This window comes from Tursiops truncatus, chromosome 3 (assembly GCF_011762595.2).
Source record: "Tursiops truncatus isolate mTurTru1 chromosome 3, mTurTru1.mat.Y, whole genome shotgun sequence".
NCBI classification, from domain to species: Eukaryota; Metazoa; Chordata; class Mammalia; order Artiodactyla; family Delphinidae; genus Tursiops; species Tursiops truncatus.
This window is the reverse complement of record NC_047036.1, coordinates 163,307,059-163,329,143: the sequence shown is the minus strand read 5'-3', so window position 1 is coordinate 163,329,143 and position 22,085 is coordinate 163,307,059. Positions and strand designations below refer to the sequence as shown.

Here is a 22,085-nt window from a genome sequence, read left to right as displayed (position 1 = left end):
TTACTAAGCATTAGTTTCGCCTGAGAATTTCATACCAATGGAATCATATAGTATCTATTGTTTTGTGTCTGTGACATGCATCCATGTCACCATGCATCAATGTCATTTGCCCCTCTTTATTGCTACATGGTACTCCATTGTAGAGATGGAAGACAGTTTTTTGTCTATCCATTTGTTGATAGACTTTTGAGTTGTCTTATGACCTGAACTGTGTCCCCCCGAAATTCATATGTTGAAGCCCTAACCCCCAGTACCTCTGAATGTGAGTGTATTTGGAGATAGAGTCTTTAAAGAAGTGATTGAATTAAAATGAGGTCATTAGGACTTGCAGCAGAATGGATGGACCTACAGATTATCATACTACGTGAAGAAAGAGAAAGACAAATACCATAAGATATCACTTACATGTGGAATCTAAACTGTGATACAAATGAACTTATGAAACAAAAACAGATTCACAGATATAGAAAACAAACTTATGGTTACCAAAGGGGAAAGGGGGTAGGGGAGGGATAAATTAGGAGTTTGGGATTAGCAGATAAAATATACTATATATAAAATAGATAAACAGCAGGGTCTTATTGTATAGCACAGGGAACTATATTCAATATCCTATAATAAACCATATTATAGGATATAATAAACCCTCCCTCCCTCCCTCCATGTCTCTCCCTCTCCCTCCATCTCTCCCTCTCCCTCCATCTCTCCCTATTTGTAGGACTTCTATTCTTTACTTTTCAGGCGTGTTTTATGGCCCAGAATGTGGTCTATCTGGTAAATGTTCCATGTTATCTTGAGAAGAATGGCTAGTCTGCTGTTGTTGGATGATGTATTCTATAAATATCAAATAAAACCAGTTGATTGATGGTACTGTTCTCTTCAAAAATATGTTTACTGACTTTCTGCCTGCAGGATTTGTCAGTTACTGACAGTGACATTGAAATGTTCAGTTAGAATTGTAGATTTGTCTACCTCATATTCCAGTTTTTTACATTTTTGCATCACTTATTCTGTCAGTCTGTTTCAGCACATGTATAATAAAGGCTTATTATGTCTTCCTGGAGAATTGGCACTTTTTATCTGTATGTAATGCCCCTCTTTCTCCCTGATAATTTTCCTTGTTCTGAAATCAGCTTTGTGTGAAATTAATAGTTATTTTAAATTAATAGTCGGGTCATTCAAAAATCTCTCCTGTACCTGAGTATTGTTTTGATGATTGCTTTCTCTATTCACAATGTGTTTTCTCTTTTTTTTTCCATTACTTTATTTATTTATTTTTTTAACATCTTTATTGGGGTATAATTGCTTTACAATGGTGTGTTAGTTTCTGCTTTATAACAAAGTGAATCAGTTGTACATATACATATGTTCCCATATCTCTTCCCTCTTGCGTCTCCCTCCCTCCCACCCTCTCTATCCCACCCCTCCAGGCTGTCACAAAGCACCGAGCCAATATCCCTGTGCCATGCGGCTGCTTCCCACTAGCTATCTACCTTACTGCGTTTGTTAGTGTGTATATGTCCATGACTCTCTCTCGCCCTGTCACAGCTCACCCTTCCCCCTCCCCATAACCTCAAGTCCGTTCTCTAGTAGGTCTGTGTCTTTATTCCTGCCTTACCCCTAGGTTCTTCATGACATTTTTTCCCTTAAATTCCATATATATGTGTTAGCATATGGTATTTGTCTTTCTCTTTCTGACTTACTTCACTCTGTATGACAGACTCTAGGTCTATCCACCTCATTACAAATAGCTCAATTTCGTTTCTTTTTATGGCTGAGTAATATTCCATTGTATATATGTGCCACATCTTCTTTATCCATTCATCGGATGATGGGCACTTAGGTTGTTTCCATACAATGTGTTTTCTCTTACCTTTTAGTATGCCTTCTAATTTTTGGTTGAAAACCAGATGTATCAGGTAATTTGAGGTAAATAGGTCTTTAGTGTGAGGTTTTATGTGTTCTTGAACAGGAGATTAGAGTATGTTTAATGCTTGACATAGCTGTAAGTATCAGGAGCTTCAATATCCTCTAGTGCCCTTGAATTTTTCTTCCTCGTGTTTGAGTACTCCCAGAAGCTCATTCTTGAGTAGAGTCTATGTCTTGCAGCTCTCTGTTTTAATCCACTGTTACTGTATTGGGACCCTAATGATATATTAGGTAAGGTCTTTGGGATGGAATATGTTCTATTATGTTATGATTGAGCCTGCAGTGTTTTGGTGGAGGAGACTGTGCATAGGACTGTTTCTATGGACTGGACTATGAAAATCAGAGAAAGTTCTCAGCCCTTCTTTTTTTCCTTTTTTTTTTTTTAAATCAGAGAGGAAAGCTGAAAAGGGCTGGAGTTGCATAATTGCTCTTTCTCTAATCAGATAAAGCGTTGGCAAGCTAGTTTCCTTTGAGAAATAGCCTAAGATGCAAAGAACAGAATGCACTGTGTATATATCAAAATATTTCCCTGTTTGCTGCATGAAGCATGAGGCAATTTTTAAAAAAAAATATTTATGGTAAGAACATGGTTTGGCTCCTTCAGGAAGAATTCATGAATTGTGGGTGGCCCTCTAAGACTGGGTTCTGCAGACCTTTTAATTCTCGAGCTAGTTTACACTGTGTCTCCAGCAATTCATGTGTTCCTACAGTTTACTGGCTCGAGTGGCTTCTGCTCCCGGTTTATTCCGCAAAGGCAATTTTTAGGAGAGTAGGGCAAGTGTAAGTGGGTGCAGGTGGCTGCAGCAAAGAGGAGAGTGGGTTGGGCCTCTAATGTATCAAAGAGTTGAGTTTGGGTATTCAGGGTTTGACCCTCCTATCCACTGGCACAAAGAGAAAAGAGGCATGTGTCTACCTTTGTAACTTGATTGCCTATTGCGGACCAGGCAGGGTGAGTATCTAAAACCAATTAACAGTCACACATTGAAAGTGGAATCAGTGTCTTTATTAAAGTCACTCCTGATGATTGTGGACGGAATTATGCCACATCTCACAAGAATTTGAGTAGCCATGTGAAAAGCAACATGTTAAGATGAGGAAGTCTTGAAAAAAGCATTCCAATTCCAGTCATCCTAAGGAGTTGGAGAAATCCAGGAAAATATGTCAGTGGGGTTCCAGAACTCAATTCAATTACCTTAGTTATGTTATTCATTATTTTCATTTGTTTTCTCATGTTATTGGTGGCCCCTTGCCATGTTGTTTACCCACAGGCAGCAAGCAATCCTTTAAGGGAACAGAACTTTCCCCGGGTGGCCAATAGTCTAAAGCCAACTAGTTATCAGCCACCATGGCTGCCAGGGAGTTCCCCTTCATGGAAAGTCTCTAGAATGTTAGTTGCCTGCTGCATGTGTTTAGAGTGTTTCAGACATTTCTTGACTGGGATCAGCGATGTGAGTTTGTTGAATGGCATCGTGTGTACCCTGGGCAATGCCAGTGACTCTCAGGACAGTGAGTGCAATCGGTAGGAAAACACATTTGTGTTGGGAAGGGCCACAGCGTGTTATGAAGGAGGATGCCCCAAATAAAATATTGACATCCAGGGTACAGAGTATAGGTGGTGTTAGGAGGAAGGTCCGGTGGTGGGATATGAGTGTTTGCTACTGGAAACTCTTACAGTAAACAAAAGGATTGTTGAGAATGACCATTTGACAGAAATGTCTCGTGCAGAAAGGCCTCTATTTATAAGGTGTCACTAAGCCTGAGGATCAGAACAAAGTAATGGGCCCATGTACCGAGGTGGGGGGTGGGTGGGAGGGTCTAACTAATGCCTCAAACAGCAGGAAGACTCATTTAGGAGTTAACACAGTTTGTCTAAGGAAGCCATTCTAACTTCTATGAGGGCTGTATCCTGGGGTCATAAGAAGTAAAAGTGCCACAGAATGCCTTTTTCTAGAGCCCAGTGTCTTGAGGGTTTTTTTGGTTTGTTTTTGAGAAATGAGTAGGTCACATCAGTGTCTTGGTGAGTCCTTCCGTTTTGGCTTCATCAGTGGTGTGTCTAATAGGATAAGTGAGGAGTATGTCTATATAAGTATATACCATGGTCAGAGCATAGCAAGTAGTCCTGCTGAGGGGATGAAGGGTCCTATTAGGTCTATTTTCCATCAGCTGTAGGGACCCCTTCCTCAGCCTGCAACTTATGTCCATTGATTATACTACTAGGGGCATTGTTTTCCTTATCAGGTACACTTGACAGTTAGTAAGTTAGCCATGGCAGAGGGGAGTCCCTTGCATTCTAGAGCTTATGGGCTTTAGGGTAGAGCTTTAGCCTAGAGCTTTAGGGTAGAGGTCTCTCAACGGTTTCACACATCATGGGCCCACAGAGACAAGATTAATACCATCAGGTTTGAGAGGTTTCTTATGTGCAGAGTTGGGAGTGCAGAGTTTCATATGTGCAGAGTTAGGAGTGACCTTGATTGGGTAACTGTGAAGCAAGACATTCCCAGAGTTCTTTATTCCAGAGTGGTGATAAGGAGTTCTTGTCACTATTGGTGGGACTGGATAGCAAGATCATTGGCAACGGTCAGAGGATCTGTGAAAATGTGCAGATGAGTTTGACTATTGGCCAGGGCATCCTGTAGTGCTAGTGTGCTTGCTGGAATTTGAGCGGATGCTTGGGTGCAGTTTTTATCAGGGATATCTTCTTTGATCGGGGGCAGAACCTGCCATTCTCTCCAGTGGACTCCATCGGTGTGGTGGTAGCACATGGTCTATAAAGTATATGAACTCTCATGGTCCTTCATGTGATCCTAAGCGACTCTCCAAATGGCCAATGAGTCTAGAAAAGGGGTGACCTCCTCCAGAACAACTGCATTACTCAGAAGGGAACACACTTTCTCCTGTAGTTGAGATGTGCCAGAGGTCCCAATTTTGGCTTTATCCTATAGGTACCATTATCCTTTCAATGAGGAAGCCTCTGTGGTGAAAAAAGCCTGAGGGATCCTGGCTTCACGACTCAAGACAAAATGGAAACCTGGCTACACTGAATCATCAGCTCAGGGCCTCTGAGATCCTCCATTTCCAGACTGTGTCCATTACCAACAGTGGCTGCTCTGTGTTTAGCACTAGGCTGAGAATAGTTTCTTACACCAGAATGTCCTGGTTTATGGCCATCATGGGTGGTTTAGAGACTTGAGAGGCATGAGGGGTGGCTGCTAGGGCCTTTGTGGTGTAGGAGTGTGGGGAGGGCAACGCTAACGTAGTGCCTGTTATTTGGTCAGAGTCTAGATCCTTTTGTTTTCCTGTTCAAAATCTGCTGATGTTTAAGTATTTTGTAAGCAAGTAGAGATGATAATTATGGGACACCTGGGATTGTTGCAGCTGAGAGGTATGTACCCATGACATGGGTTTGACCACTGTTTCTTCCACCATCTCGGCTCACAACCCCCTGGTGTTGCCACAGAGAAATTTTCCAGAGTGGGGCAGGTGTGGATTTCTAAAGATGTTTGCCAGTAGGGGGCACAGAGTAGGCTTGAGCTGGAAAATGTAGAGCTGGAAATGGCCTAAAGATGAGCCTGGAAAAGATATGATGCTGATGATCATGAATTAGGATGTTCCCAGGCAGATTCCACTTGGGGAGACTGTGGGATACACCTTTATGTTTCAGAACCATAGTACTTCCAAAGATCTGACCGTGGAACCTAACTTAAACTCAAAAGATCTGGGAGCCCTCTCACTCCACTCCTGTTATGAGATGAGGGCCAGTGCAGCCCTAGAGGGTGTTTTCTAAATTGAGATTTCAAGAGAGGCCTGTTGAGGACTGAGTCCTTCTTCCTGGTCCTTCAATTCTTTGTAAGTAGTACCAAAAGGTGGTGGAAATAACTGTTGCACATGTAAAAATCAAGATTCAGTAAAGATTAACATTTTCCTAGCATGTGAAAGCATTGCTTTTTGTTAGTTATTTTAAATACCTATATATACCATATTTTAAGTGTAGTTGTGAGTTTTCACAAATGTACAGTAACGTTACCACCAAAAGATGGGTTATACTCCATCACCCCAAAAGAACATTTTTGTGATGCCCCTTTCTACCAAACCCCTTCACCACTGACTGATGGTTTAGATCCCTATGTATGCCTTTCCAGAATGTAACATAAATAGAACATATTGCCACTTGAGTCATCTGTGAAATTTGATGCCATATTTTCTTTCAAAGTGAGTAATTTCTTGCAGTGTTATTCTTCTTTTTTAAAAAAATTATTTATTTGGCTGTGTCAGGTCTTAGCTGCAGCATATGGGCTCTTCAGTTGCAGCATGCAGTATCTTTAGTTGTGGCATGTGGGTTCTAGTTCCCTGACCAGGGATTGAACCTGGGCCCCTTGCATTAGGAGCACAGAGTCTTAGCCACTGGACCACCAGGGAAGTCCCTTGCAGTGTTATTCTGAGTTTAAAATTTTGACAAGTGATAAGTTGGTGGCATACATTAGGCTTTCAAAACTGAGATTCCATTACTGTGAGCTCTGTACGTTTGGGTAATAACCTCTTCTACCATGGTTAACCTTCTCGTTAAGACGTTAGAAATGATGGAAGGAATGACTTGCAGGGACGTCAAAAGGGAGACTAATAATTGTGAAATGACAATCTTTACAGTGCTAAGAAAATGTAAGTTAGCACTAAAAATGGACAGAATTTGGCTTTCCTTTGCTCTTTAATAAAACTCAGAGCTGTTACTTTTGTATCCTCCTACTCTAGAATATGTGCTTTAAGTCTAAGCATATAGAAATGATACCTGTGAACAGTAAGATGGAATATGAGGCTTTGTGGGTCACTGAAAAGAAAAAGCTTTCAACTAATTCTCTTATAGAAAGGCATTAAAATTTTCCACTATCTCCTTTCACATTAAATTAGGATATTACTCAAAATTATACCCTCTCTCTGTAGCTCACCTCAGTTATTCCTTGGATGATTGCCTTCTAAACATCCATAGCTCTTTTTGTTGTTTCCACCAGGAAATCACAGTAGACTTACATGAATATCACTCTACTCACGGTATAAACTCAGGCTGGGCTAGAACAGTGCAGATGAACATAACCTTTTCTCAGACTGGGGGGAACTCCAGGGTTTAATAGAGTATATACTGTTTCAGTCAGTATACAAGCAAAATGAAAATGCCAAATATAAAACTTGAAATAGTTAAAGTGAATAGTTTCTTAAAGGATGTTAAACAAAATGATGCCACAAATATCTGTGGCCAGATCAAAGGAAAGTCTCAAGTCCCAGAAACCTATGTCCAAACTCATGATCACATGTTGTGTACAGGAAACTGTAAAAATGAAGATGAACCATATCTATATCTTTACCTTTATGGGGAATCTTTACTGTTAATCAAAGAAAGCAGGACTTTCTACACTGCTGCCCTCTATTTACTTCCACACCCAAGCAGTTCCTGTAACTTAATAGAAATGCAAGTGATCAATAATGACATCCTCACTCACTTGAGGCTCCTACCCTCATAAGAAAGATATACACACACTCCCAGCCTCTCTATTATCTGACATGTCATTATTTACTTTCCTTCAAAGCTCTCATTTCCATCTTATAAACCAAAGCTTCATCAGTTGTTAACTATCTCCCTTTTCCCACAAAAATATGAGCACCAGGACTGTAAGAACTTGTTTCATGCCTCTATATCCAAATCCTAGAGTGCCTTATTTGTGCTAAACTGGGTATGTGTTGAATCTAGTGCCAGGCATGTTGAAATAGCATCAAGAGTATAGTCTCTGAGCAAGAAATGCTTAACTAGAACAGTGATCCTGTCTTTCTCTCTTGCTAGGTTTGTGTTCTCTCACAATTTACCTGAACATATAGGTATCAGCTGAGTTATAAAGGAGATATTAAAAGGTATCGTATACTTTACTAAGAAGTGAAGTTATATATTTTCACTGAGGTACTTTATGGTAAACACTATCCATCCAGTATACCACAGGAAGTATAAGAGTGTTTAGATAATGGGTAGGAAAGGTAAAAAGTAACACCAGGGGACTGGATGCTGGCCTTGTGTTCTTTTATCATGTTGAAGAGAAAAATGTCAAACACTTGCATCATCAGACAAAGCTGTTCAGTGATCACAAATGGATCAAGACAAAAATAAGGGTATTTTGTAACCATATCACTAAAAACGATGAGCCAGTTCCAAATCATAAAAATTACCAAGATTCTGCTCTTCTCAATAATATGACTGACTGTGGAGCTTCCTGTGAATTAGATTTAGCTTCACTACACTGTTTTTGTCTTCTAGAAAACATTGATTATGATTACCTATGATAGAATTAAGTTCACCTTCTTGCAGCATCCAGTACATCCAGAAACATGTTGCTTCCCTGAAGAGTAATCAAATCACCTACCAAAAGCCAAATTGTAAATCCTTTTGAGCACCCTTACTGATAAATCCAGTCATTTAGGGTTTGTGGTCATTCTGAGTACTACAATTTATGACACCACTCTTGTTGACTGCTGGTGTGATCCCAGTGGGTTCTGGCCACATGACACTGACAAAACAAATGAGAAATTCGTTTCAAGACAAAAATCATAACTATGTAGAAATAAAAATAAAATTTACCCGAGGAAAGAAATACCGGAACATGTATACACAAGGGACTATTGAATGAGAATGTGTAGCAATTAACTTGACCAAATTACAAAGTTCACCTGAAAATTCATAGTCACAACAGAATATTTAAATATACGTGTTCAGGAAATGAAAAACACATTTATTAGTGTGCAAATTGTATGAAAACAGTTAATGAAAATATTTCTAAGAAACAACAGAAGATTTTGTTCAACAAAAATGTATTGTTTGTAATCACAATCAAACATAATTGAAAATGTACTGAGGAATTGTGTACAGCTGTGAGCAACGGGAAGCACCCACAGTCTGCCTGATATAAGGAAGGTGCCAATTCTCACTTGGAGGGGCTGGGCCAGGGCAGTCACTGAACAGTGCAGCAGAGGAACAAACTCCAATATGGTTCTTTTGGACTGTGCAACCATAGCTGTCATAGTGGAATCAGGAACACATGGTCACTATCAGTATTACCAGAATTAGGTGTTTACTACACAAATTAGACCTTATATGAATTTGATCTAGAGAAGATGGACGTCCAAGCATCAGAGAACACTCTGAACCATGAAAGTTAGAATTAGTTGCCTGGTGGACTCATGGAAACTTGCAGGAAAATCCAAATCCAAAATATGATGGATCTTTGATGTGGAACTTGTGAAGATGTGTGGAAACTTACACGTCTAAGAAAATGGAAGTCAACCAGCTGATAATGGTTTCCAGGATCCTCTGGATTGGCAGGGTAAGGAATCAGGAAAACAGGCTAGAACAAGTGTCCTCAAAGTTCCTGCACGTCTATCTCCCTGGACGCTGCTGAAATCTGACTAATGCCTCCTGTACTTCTGAATTTCAAATCTCATGCAAGTGAGGCTACATGTGAATTCTCACATGGAACCATAAGAGAAATGGATTATAGAAAATGTCACATTACCCAGGTGACAAAACAAGGTAGGAAAGCCAACTCCAATTCTACATTTTATTGTTCAGTGACGGGTCTGTCTTAACAATTATTTTTTTTAGTAGTTATTTATTTATTTGGCTGCATTGGGTCTTAGTTGCAGCATGTGGAATTTTTATTTTTAGTTGTAGCATGTGAACTCTTAGTTGCAGCACGTGGAATCTAGTTCCCTGACCAGGGATCGAACCCGGCCCCCTGGCATTGGGAGTGCAGAGTCTTGGCCACTGGATCACCAGGGAAGTCCCTCTTAACACATTATTGACAAGAGGTGTATTAATATATCTTTTGTTACCTGAATGTTATTGACCAGAGATGTACCAATACGTTTTTAGAGAGTGATACAATTAACATGACTGTGCAGTTGTTAGAGCTTAAAACTGATCAAGGTTCATTATACAACTTGTGATTGTCATTATCATTCACACTTTGCTCCATTAGGTTTTTGTTCCAACCTTGTTATCTATTATAAACGCAAGTTTATGGCCATACAATTTTCAAAAATGATGCATCGTGAAATTTTGAGTGAAGAAGAATTTTTTGGTGAATTTTATGCAGATACTTTCTCTGATTGTCCATGTGACATATATACTAGTGTCTCAGAATATAGTTCTGATTCAGACGATGTGAATATTAGACCAACAAAAAGACAAAAAACCTTAGTGATTGATTCTGATACAGGAAATGAAAATGAAACTCACAGTGCTGGAGAATGCTCCTTTGCTTCTACAGAAGAGTGAAGACAACATTTCATGAAAATCAGAAGACTCTACAGTGTGCCAGGTGCAAATAACCCACAAAGTGTTAGTGAAATAACAATATTTGGTAACAACTTTCTTGAGTTGGTTCCTTCTCAAACAAACTTGTATCACCAACAGAATGAAAAATCATATAAAAAGTATGGTAAGGCTTTAAAATGGACTGATGTAACCAACAGTGACACAAAGAAGTTTCTTGGGTTAATACTTTCGATGGGACAAATAAGAAAGTCACACTGGAAAGAATATTGGTCGACTGATCCCTTAATTGAAACACCTATCTTTCGAAAGATTATGAAGAGAAAAAGGTTTGAACAAATAGACATTTCTTCACTTTAATGATAACTCGGAAAACTCCACTTCCTGCAGAATTTCAAAAGTTAAACCTCTTCTGGATTATTTTCTATCAAAATTTCAATCAATCTGTATATCCAAACAAGAGCTATCACTTGACGAGAGAATGATAAAGTGGAGAGGACAACTCAGATTCAAATCCTGGAAAACTTACAAAATATGGAATTTTGGTCAGAATTGTTAGCGAAAGTGAAACTGGTTATATATGCAACCTTGAGATTTACACAGGTGAAGTAAAGAAACTGCAAGAAACAATATTATCAGTCGTACAACCTTATCTTGGTTCATGGCACCATATTTACCAAGACAATTATTACAACAGTGTGTCCACATCTGAAATACTACTGAAAAATAAAACAGTGTGTTCACATCTGAAATACTGTTGAAATATAAAACCAGAGTTTGTGGGACTATAAGAGAATCATGGTCTACCAAACCAATTAAAGGAGAAATCTAAAAATCTACAGAGGGGAGAAATAACATCCTTATGGAAGGGAGAAGTGATTCTTCCTATATGGAAAGACAAGAGGCTAGTCCGCAGGGTGACAACTATTCATGATGCTTCCATAGCATCTACAGGAAAGGAAAACAGGAGGACTGGCCATCAGATAACTAAGCCCATTTGTATATTAGAGTATAATAAATATATGAAAGGAGTTGATCGATCTGATCAGTATCTGGCAAACTTCAATATCCTCTGGAAAACTTGAAAATGGTATAAGAAAGTGGGTTTCCATTTGAGTAACTGCGGTTTATTCAATGCATTTAAAATTTATTGTAGTCTTAATGAAATGACTTACAAGCAATTGTTGTTAGCAGTAGCTAGAGAATGGGTAACTGACCATTCTGGTGAATGCAGTGGTAGTCCCGCACCTGGTCCTTCTTGTGACGTTTTTAAAAGAGTCCCCTGCAAAGATCCACCTTGTCGACTATCAGGTAAAATAAACGAACATATTTTAGAGGAAATAATACCCACAGGACCAAAAAAAAAAAAAAAAAAAAATGCCGCCAGAAAGTCTGCTCTTGCAGGGGAAAGCACGGTGAAACACGGTATGTTTGTAATAGATGTTCTGCTTGCTATACTGCCTATCACACTCTAAAGAAATATTAGAATGCTTTTGTAAGACATGTACAAAGTTTCAAATAAATACATTAAGTGCAAAAAAAGTTGTTGATATTTACTCAAATGTGGGTGTTTCAATATTCATTTACATAACAAATTGCCGGCCACAGGTGTTAGTTTCTGCAAAACTCCCCTGGTCAATTATGTGTTAATGCAAACTCTTTATTATTCAAATCCTAGCCAGAAGGAATGACAAAGAGCAAAGGGCAAAACATAGAAATAATTCACATGAGACTATATACACTATGATATTTACAAATTTATGCCATCTTTTACTAGCAAGGAAAATGAAATAAGGCTCTACTGGCCAAAACAAGAGTAGATTTTCTCATAAGAAGGATGGACTATATAATGGGTAAGGAATATCCAATACCTGGCACTACAGGAGGCCAGTAGGAAAATCCCAACAAATACCAAAATGTCATTTATCAATAGCCCCATACAAAATGATCAAAACATAAAAATTAAACCAACCTGCATATTAGGAATACATATCAGTTCAACCATGGATCAAACAGGCTCCAAAATGAAAAGAGAAAAGTGTTAATTGCTTTAAGGGCAAAACAATACCTGTTAATCATTATGTAGTACTGCTTACAGAGTACTTACAGAATTATCTCACTTCAGTGTTCTTTTTTTTTTTAACATCTTTATTGGGGTGTAATTGCTTTACAATGGTGTGTTAGTTTCTGCTTTATAACAAAGTGAATCAGTTATACATATACATATGTTCCCATATGTCTTCCCTCTTGCGTCTCCCTCCCTCCCCCTCTCCCTATCCCACCCCTCCATGCTGTAACAAAGCATCGAGCCAATATCCCTGTGCCATGCAGGTGCTTCCCACTAGCTATCTACCTTACTACGTTTGTTAGTGTGTATATGTCCATGACTCTCTCTCGCCCTGTCACAGCTCACCCTTCCCCCTCCCCATAACCTCATGTCCGTTCTCTAGGAGGTCTGCGTCTTTATTCCTGCCTTACCCCTCGGTTCTTCATGACATTTTTTCCCTTAAATTCCATATATATGTGTTAGCATATGGTATTTGTCTTTTTCTTTCTGACTTCACTCTGTATGACAGACTCTAGGTCTATCCACCTCATTACAAATAGCTCAATTTCGTTTCTTTTTATGGCTGAGTAATATTCCATTGTATATATGTGCCACATCTTCTTTATCCATTCATCTGATGATGGGCACTTAGGTTGTTTCCATCTCTGGGCTATTGTAAATAGAGCTGCAATGAACATTTTGGTACATGACTCTTTTTGAATTTTGGTTTTCTCAGGGTATATGCCCAGTAGTGGGATTCCTGGGTCATACGGTAGTTCTAATTGTAGTTTTTTAAGGAACCTCCATACTGTTCTCCATAGTGGCTGAACCAATTCACATTCCCACCAGCAGTGCAAGAGTGTTCCCTTTTCCCCACACCCTCTCCAGCATTTATTGTTTCTAGATTTTTTGATGGTGGCCATTCTGACTGGTGTGAGATGATATCTCATTGTAGTTTTGATTTGCATTTCTCTAATGATTAATGATGTTGAGCATTCTTTCATGTGTTTGTTGGCAGTCTGTATATCTTCTTTGGAAAAATGTCTATTTAGGTCTTCTGCCCATTTTTGGATTGGGTTGTTTGTTTTTTTATTATTGAGCTGCATGAGCTGCTTGTAAATTTTGGAGATTAATCCTTTGTCAGTTGCTTCATTTGCAAATATTTTCTCCCATTCTGAGGGTTGTCTTTTGGTCTTGTTTATGGTTTCCTTTGCTGTGCAAAAGCTTTGAAGTTTCATTAGGTCCCATTTGTTTATTTTTGTTTTTATTTCCATTACTCTAGGGGGTGGGTCAGAAAGGATCTTGCTGTGATTTATGTCATAGAGTGTTCTGCCTATGTTTTCCTCTAAGAGTTTGATAGTTTCTGGCCTTACATTTAGGTCTTTAATCCATTTTGAGCTTATTTTTGTGTATGGTGTTAGGGAGTGATCTAATCTCATACTTTTACATGTACCTGTCCAGTTTTCCCAGCACCACTTATAGAAGAGGCTGTCCTTTCTCCACTGTACATTCCTGCCACCTTTATCAAAGATAAGATGTCCATATGTGCGTGGGTTTATCTCTGGGCTTTCTATCCTGTTCCATTGATCTTTCTGTTTTTGTGCCAGTACCATACTGTCTTGATTACTGTAGCTTTGTAGTATAGTCTGAAGTCAGGGAGCCTGATTCCTCCAGCTCCTTTTTTCGTTCTCAAGATTGCTTTGGCTATTCAGGGTCCTTTGTGTTTCCATACAAATTGCAAAATTTTTTGTTCTAGTTCTGTGAAAAATGCCAGTGGTAGTTTGATAGGGATTGCATTGAATCTATAGATTGCTTTGGGTAGTAGAGTCATTTTCACAATGTTGATTCTTCCAGTCCAAAAACATAGTATATCTCTCCATCTATTTGTATCATTTTTAATTTCTTTCATCGGTGTCTTATAATTTTCTGCATACAGGTCTTTTGTCTCTTTGGGTAGGTTTATTCCTAGATATTTTATTCTTTTTGTTGCAATGGTAAATGGGAGTGTTTTCCTGTTTCACTTTCAGATTTTTCATCATTAGTATATAGGAATGCCAGAGATTTCTGTGCCTTAATTTTGTATCCTGCCACTTTACCAAATTCATTGATTAGCTCTAGTAGTTTTCTGGTAGCATCTTTAGGATTCTCTATGTATAGGATCACGTCATCTGCAAACAGTGACAGCTTTACTTCTTCTTTTCTGATTTGAATTCCTTTTATTTCCTTTTCTTCTCTGATTGCTGTGGCTAAAACTTACAAAACTATGTTGAGTAAGAGTGGTGAGGGCTTCCCTGGTGGCGCAGTGGTTGAGAGTCCACCTGCCGATGCAGGGGACATGGGTTCGTGCCCCAGTCCGGGAAGATCCCACATGCCGTGGAGCAGCTAGGCCCATGAGCCATGGCCACTGAGCCTGTGCGTCCGGAGCCTGTGCTGCACAACGGGAGAGGCCACAACAGTGAGAGGCCCGTGTACCACAAAAAAAAAAAAAAAAAAAAAGTGGTGAGAGTGGGCAACCTTGTCTTGTTCCTGATCTTAGTGGAAATGCTTTCAGTTTTTCACCATTGAGGATGATGTTTGCTGTGGGCTTGTCATATATGGCCTTTATTATGTTGAGGAAAGTTCCCTCTATGCCTACTTTCTGCAGGGTTTTTATCATAAATGGGTGTTGAATTTTGTCAAAAGCTTTCTCTGCATCTATTGAGATGATCATATGGTTTTTCTCCTTCAATTTGTTAATATGGTTTATCGCATTGATAGATTTGCGTATATTGAAGAATCCTTGCATTCCTGGAATAAACCCACTTGATCATGGTGTATTATCCTTTTAATGTGCTGTTGGATTCTGTTTGCTAGTATTTTGTTTAGGATTTTTGCATCTATGTTCATCAGTGATATTGGCCTGTAGTTTTCTTTGTGACATCCTTGTCTGGTTTTGGTATCAAGGTGATGGTGGCCTCGTAAAAGGAATTTGGGAGTGTTCCTCCCTCTGCTATATTTTGGAAGAGTTTGAGAAGGATAGGTGTTAGCTCTTCTCTAAATGTTTGATAGAATTTGCCTGTGAAGCCATCTGGTCCTGGGCTTTTGTTTGTTGGAAGATTTTAAATCACAGTTTCAATTTCAGTGCTTGTGATTGGTCTGTTCATATTTTCTGTTTCTTCCTGATTCAGTCTTGGCAGGTTGTGCATTTCTAAGAATTTGTCCATTTCATCCAGATTGTCCATTTTATTGGCATAGAGTTGCTTGTAGTAATCTCTCATGATCTTTTGTATTTCTGCAGTGTCAGTTGTTACCTGTCCTTTTTCATTTCTAATTCTATTGATTTGAGTCTTCTCCCTTTTTTTCATGATGAGTCTGGCTAGTGGTTTATCTATTTTGTTTATCTTCTCAAAGAACTAGGTTTTAGTTTTATTGATCTTTGCTATTGTTTCCTTCATTTCTTTTTCATTTATTTCTGATCTGATTTTTATGATCTGCTAGCTTTGGGGTTTTTTTGTTCTTCTTTCTCTAATTGCTTGAGGTGCAAGGTTAGGTTGTTTATTCTAGATGTTTCCTGCTTCTTAAGGTGGGCTTGTATTGCTATAAACTTCCCCCTTAGAACTGCTTTTGCTGCATCCCACAAGTTTTGGGTCGTTGTGTCTCCATTGTCTTGTTTCTAGGTATTTTTTGATTTCCTCTTTGATTTCTTCAGTGATCACTTCATTATTAAGTAGTGTATTGTTTAGCCTCCATGTGTTTGTATTTTTTACAGATCTTTTCCTGTAATTGATATCGAGTCTCATGGTGGTGTGGTCAGAAAAGATACTTGATACAATTTCAATTTTCTTAAATTTACCAAGGCTTGATTTGTGACCCAAGATATGATCTATCCTGGAGAATGTTCCATGAGCACTTGAGAAAAATGTGTATTCTGTTGTTTTTGGATGGAGTGGCCTATAAGTATCAATTAAGTTCATCTTGTTTAATGTATCATTTAAAGCTTGTGTTTCCTTATTTATTTTCATTTTGGATGATCTGTCCATGGGTGAAAGTGGGGTGTTTAAGTCCCCTACTATGAATGTGTTACTGTCGATTTCCCGTTTTATGGCTGTTAGTATTTGCCTTATGTATTGAGGTGCTCCTATGTTGGGTGCATAAATATTTACAATTGTTACATCTTCTTCTTGGATCGATCCCTTGATCATTATGTAGTGTCCTTCTTTGTCTCTTTTAATAGTCCTTATTTTAAAGTCTATTTTGTTTGATATGAGAATTGCTACTCCAGCTTTCTTTTGGTTTCCATTTGCATGGAATATCTTTTTCCATCCCCTTACTTTCAGTCTGTATGTGTCTCTAGGTCTGAAGTGGGTCTCTTGTAGACAGCATATATAAGGGTCTTGTTTTTGTATCCATTTAGCCAATCTGTATCTTTTGGTGGGAGCATTTAGTCCATTTACATTTAAGGTAATTATTGATATGTATGTTCCTATTCCCATTTTCTAAATTGTTTTGGGTTCATTATTGTAGGTGTTTTCCTTCTCTTGTGTTTCTTGTCTAGAGAAGATCCTTTAGCATTTGTTGTAAAGCTGGTTTGGTGGTGCTGAACTCTCTCAGCTTTTGCTTGTCTGTAAAGGTTTTAATTTCTCCATCAAATCTGAATGAGATCCTTGCTGGGTAGAGTAGTCTTGGCTGCAGGTTTTTCTCCTTCATCACTCTCAGTATGTCCTGCCACTCCCTTCTGGCTTGTAGGGTTTCTGCTGAGAGATCAGCTGTTAACCTTATGGGGATTCCCTTATGTGTTATTTGTTGTTTTTCCCTTGCTGCTTTTAATATGCTTTCTTTGTATTTAATTTTTGACAGTTTGATTAATATGTGTCTTGGTGTATTTCTCCTTGTATTTATCCTGTATGGGACTCTCTGTGCTTCCTGGACTTGATTAACTATTTCCTTTCCCATATTAGGGAAGTTTTCAACTATAATCTTTTCAAATATTTTCTCAGTCCCTTTCTTTTTCTCTTCTTCTTCTGGAACCCCTATAATTCGAATGTTGGTGCATTTAATGTTGTCCCAGAGGTCTCTGAGACTGTCCTCAGTTCTTTTCATTCTTTTTTCTTTATTCTGCTCTGTAGTTATTTCCACTATTTTATCTTCCAGGTCACTTATCCGTTCTTCTGCCTCAGTTATTCTGCTATTGATCCCATCTAGAGTACTTTTAATTTCATTTATTGTGTTTGTCATCGTTGCTTGTTTCATCATTATTTTCTAGGTCCTTGTTAACTGTTTCTTGCATTTTGTCCATTCTATTTCCAAGATTTCGGATCATCCTTACTATCATTATTCTGAATTTTTTCGGTAGACTGCCTATTTCCTCTTCATTTGTTAGGTCTGGTGCATTTTTATCTTGCTCCTTTATCTGATGTGTGTTTTTCTGTCTTCTCATTTTGCCTATCTTACTGTGTTTGGGGTCTCCTTTTTGCAGACTGCAGGTTCGTAGTTCCCGCTGTTTTTGATGTCTGTCTCCAGTGGCTAAGTTTGGTTCAGTGGGTTGTGTAGGCTTCCTGGTGGAGGGGACTAGTGCCTGTGTTGTGGTGGATGAGGCTGGATCTTGTCTCTCTAGTGGGCAGGTTCACGTCTGGTGGTGTGTTTTGGGGTGTCTGTGGCCTTATTATGATTTTAGGCAGCCTCTCTGCTAATGGATGGGGTTGTGTTCCTGTTTTGCTAGTTGTTTGGCATAGGTTGTCCAGCACTGTGGCTTGCTGGTCGTTGAGTGAAGCTGGGTGCTGGTGTTAAGATGGAGGTCTCTGGGAGATTTTCGCCGTTTGATATTATGTGGAGCTGGGAGGTCTCTTGTTGACCAGTGTCCTGAAGTTGGCTCTCCTACCTCAGAGGCAGAGCCCTGACTCCTGGCTGGAGCACCAAGAGCCTTTCATCCACACGGCTCAGAATAAAAGGGAGAAAAAGTAGAGAGAATTAGTAGAAGTATGAGGAAAGAAAGAAGGAAAGGAGGGAAGGAAGGAAGGAAGGAAGAAATAAAGAAGGCAAGAAGGCAAGAAGGAAAGAAATGAGGGAGGGAGGGAGGAAGGAGGGAAAGAAGGAAAAAAGACAGAAAGCAGATACAGTAAAAATAAAATAAAGTATAATAAAGTTATTGAATTAAAAAATTCTTATTTAGGAAAAAAAAAAGGGACGGATAGAACCTTAGGACAAATGTTGGAAGCAAAGCTATACAGACAAAATCTTACACAAAAGCATACACATACACCCTCACTAAAAGAGGTAAAGGGAAAAATCATAAATCTTGCTCTCAGAGACCATCTCCTCAATTTGGGATGATTCATTGTCTAAAGGAGGGAAGGAAGGAAGGAAAGAAAAAAAGAACGAAGGTAAAGTATAATAACGTTATTAAAATTAAAACTAATTATTAAGAAAAAAATTTTAAAAAAACCATGGACGGATAGAACCCTAGGACAAATAGTGGAAGCAAGACTATACAGACAAGATCTCACACAGAAGCATACACATACACATTCACAAAAAGAGGAAAAGGGAAAAAAATCATAGATCTTGCTCCTAAAGTCCACTTCCTTAATTTGGGATGATTGGTTGTCTATTCAGGTATTCCACAGATGCAGGGTACATCAAGTTGATTGTGGAGCTTTAATCTGCTGCTTCTGAGGCTGCTGGGAGAGATTTCCCTTTCTCTTCTTTGTTCTCACAGCTCACCGGGGCTCAGCTTTGGATTTGGCCCTGCCTCTGCGTGTAGGTCGCTGGAGTGTGTTTGTTTTTTGCTCAGACAGGACGGGGTTAAAGGAGCCGCTGATTTGGGGGCTCTGGCACACTGAGGCTGGCAGGGAGGGAGGGGCACGGAGTGCGGGGCGTGCCTGCGGCAGCAAAGACTGGCGTGACTTTGCACCAGCCTGAGGCCCGCTGTGCGTTCTCCCGGGGAAGTTGTCCCTGGATCCTGGGAACCTAGCAGTGGCGGGCTGCACAGGCTCTGCGGAAGAGGGGTGTGGAGAGTGACCTGTGCTCGCACACAGGCCCCTTGGTGGCGGCAGCAGCAGCCTTAGCGTCTCCTGCCCGTTCTGGGGTCTGCGCTTTTAGCCGTGGCTCATGCCCGTCTCTGGGGTTCGCGCTTTTAGCCGCGGCTCATGCCCGTCTCTGGGGTTCGCGCTTTTAGCCGCGGCTCATGCCCGTCTCTGGGGTTCGTGCTTTTAGCCGCGGCTCATGCCCGTCTCTGGGGTTCGCGCTTTTAGCCGCGGCTTGCGCCCGTCTCTGGAGTTCCTTTAAGCAGCGTTCTTAAACCCCTCTCCTCACGCACCAGGAAACAAAGAGGGAAGAAAAAGTCTCTTGCCTCTTCGGCAGGTGCAGACTTTTCCCCGGACTCCCTCCCGGCTAGCCGTGGTGCACTAACCCCTTCAGGCTATGTTCAAGCCGCCAACCCCAGTCCTCACCCTGCGCTCCATCCAAAACCTTCAGTGTTCATTTTTGAACGTAAGTAGTAAATATGCAGTCGAGAGATCCCCTTTAAGAATGAGGCACTGATAAAGGCGATGTAACTCTAAAAATTATTCTTTCGTGTTATTTTTTTCTGGAATATTATACATGGATTAATTTGTATCAGACTTTCTCAGATTTCTTACACATATAGGGTTTCTTTTCAGTGGGAGTTTTCACATGTAAGAATGAAGGCCAACTGATGTTTTCCCCACATTGCTTACATTCAAGAAGTTTCCATTAAGTATGAGATCTTTCATGCCTTCGAAAGGAACTGGGTCGACTGAAGGCTTTCCCACCTTATCTACATTTGTAGGGTTTCTCGCCAGTGTGTATTCTCATGTGTCCTTGAAAGGTAGTGCAGTAAATGAAGGTTTTCCCACATTCTGTACATTCATAAAGTTTCTCTCCAGTGTGAGTTTTTTCATGTGTTCAAAAGGATGTGTAACAACTGAAGGCTCTGCCACATTGTTTACATTCATAGGGTTTCTCTCCTGTGTGAGTTCTTTGAAGTATGCTAAATGAACTGGGAAAACTGAATGCTTTTCCACATTCCTTACTTACAAGGTCCATCTCCAGTGTGTGTTACCATGTGTGTTTGAACACTTGAGGGAGAAATGAAGGCTTTCCCACATTCTTTCTTTACATTTATAGGGTTTCTCTCCAGTGTGCTTTCTCACGTGTCCTTGAAAGGTTGTGTGATAAATGAAGGTTTTCCCACATTCTGTACAATCATAGGGTTTCTCTCCAGTGTGAGTTCTTTCGTGTATTCGAAATGAACTGGGCCAACTGGAAGTTTTACCACACTGTATACATTCATATGACTTCTCTCCAGTGTGAATCCTTTCATGTGATCAAAACGAACTGGGACAAATGGAGGCTTTCCCAGATTCCTTACATTTATAAGGTTCATCTCCAGTATGTGTTATCATGTGTGTACGAATGGTTGAAAGAGAAATGAAGGCTTTACCACATTCCTTACATTCATAGGGTTTCTCTCCAGTGTGAATTCTTTCATGTATTCGCAAACCTAGAGGAGAACTGAAGGTTTTCTCAGTTTACATTCGTATTGTTTCTCTGCAGTGTGAATCCTTTCATGTCTTCGAAAGGAACTGGGACAGCTGAGGGCTTTACCACACTGCTTACATTCATAGGGTTTTTCGCCAGTGTGATTTCTTTCATGTGCTCGAAAGGAAGCGGAATAACTACAGGCTTTCCCACATTCCTTCCATTTATAGGGTCCTTCTCCAGTGTGTGTTATCATGTGTCTTTGAAAGGTTGTGAACCACGTGAAGGCTTTCCCACATTCCTTACATTCATAGGATTCCTCTCCAGTGTGAGTCTTTTCATGTCTGTGAACAGATTTGTGGTAACTGAAGGCTTTCCCACATCCCTTGCATTTATATGGCTTCTCCTCATATTCATGATACTCATATGGTTTGTGTCCACTGTGAGATCTGACGTGCCTATTAAGGAATGAATGACGCATGAAGACTTTCCCACACATGTTACAGTCACATGGTTTTACTCCAGAAGGGGTTTTCTGGTTCAGATTAAGATTTGGAATCTGGCTGACAATTTCTCCATCTTGATTACCTTCTTTGCTTTCACAGAGTTTTTCTACCATATGACTTCTGTAAAAAATGAGAAATTATTGATGATTTCTTTAACAATTTCACATTTATTAGTAGGGTATTAGAATTACATTTTTATATTTTATAGCAAAAGTGAAGGTTTTTTGCCCTTTCTGAATTTTTTGAGGGTGATTTATACTGAAAGCTCTGTAAGAGGACTTGACATACCTATTATGAAAACAGTAATATTAATATATTGGGTTTCTTAATATTGTTTCCGAAAACACTGGACATCTATGTCACGTTTAAGTAAATGTTTTTGGTGAAAAAAATTTATGGATAACTTTGAAGCTGGGGTTGTTTTATTTTAAAAAGTTTATGACATACCAGGATTCTCATGTGGCACACTGATATCTACTGTGTGTGTGACTCACCTTAGTTTTCTCCCTTGGATTTTGTACCAATCTTCAGTGTTATGACTGTCCCATTTTTTCCCCTAAAATGCAGACCCAGAAAAATAATGCAAATTATTAGAAATTATAGAAAAATATTAGATTTTAGGTCCACAATGAGCTGTGACCATGCTTAGTTTATTTACCAATGTACAGCAGTTCCCCCTTACCCCCAGTTTCGCTTTCGATGGTGTCAGTTACCTATGGTCAATTGCAGTCTGAAAATACTAATTTACACTGTGCACCCTTCCAAGTAATATGATGAAATTTTGCAATGTCCAGGTCTGTCCCATCCAGGATGTGAATCA

The 22,085-nt window shown here is 39.5% G+C and overlaps 1 long non-coding RNA gene, 1 other non-coding gene and 1 pseudogene across 2 annotated transcripts in view; 1 reads left to right on the top strand and 2 right to left on the bottom strand.

Moving 5' to 3' along the window:
- The window catches only part of LOC141278387 (uncharacterized), a 120,644-nt gene that overhangs the window by 81,363 nt on the left and 17,196 nt on the right, over positions 1 to 22,085 (top strand). The window lies entirely within an intron of this gene.
- Positions 6,273 to 6,345, bottom strand: TRNAR-CCU (transfer RNA arginine (anticodon CCU)). The gene has a single exon. It is a non-coding gene; the product is annotated as a tRNA-Arg (tRNA).
- On the bottom strand, positions 12,952 to 21,815 carry LOC101326747 (uncharacterized; annotated as a pseudogene).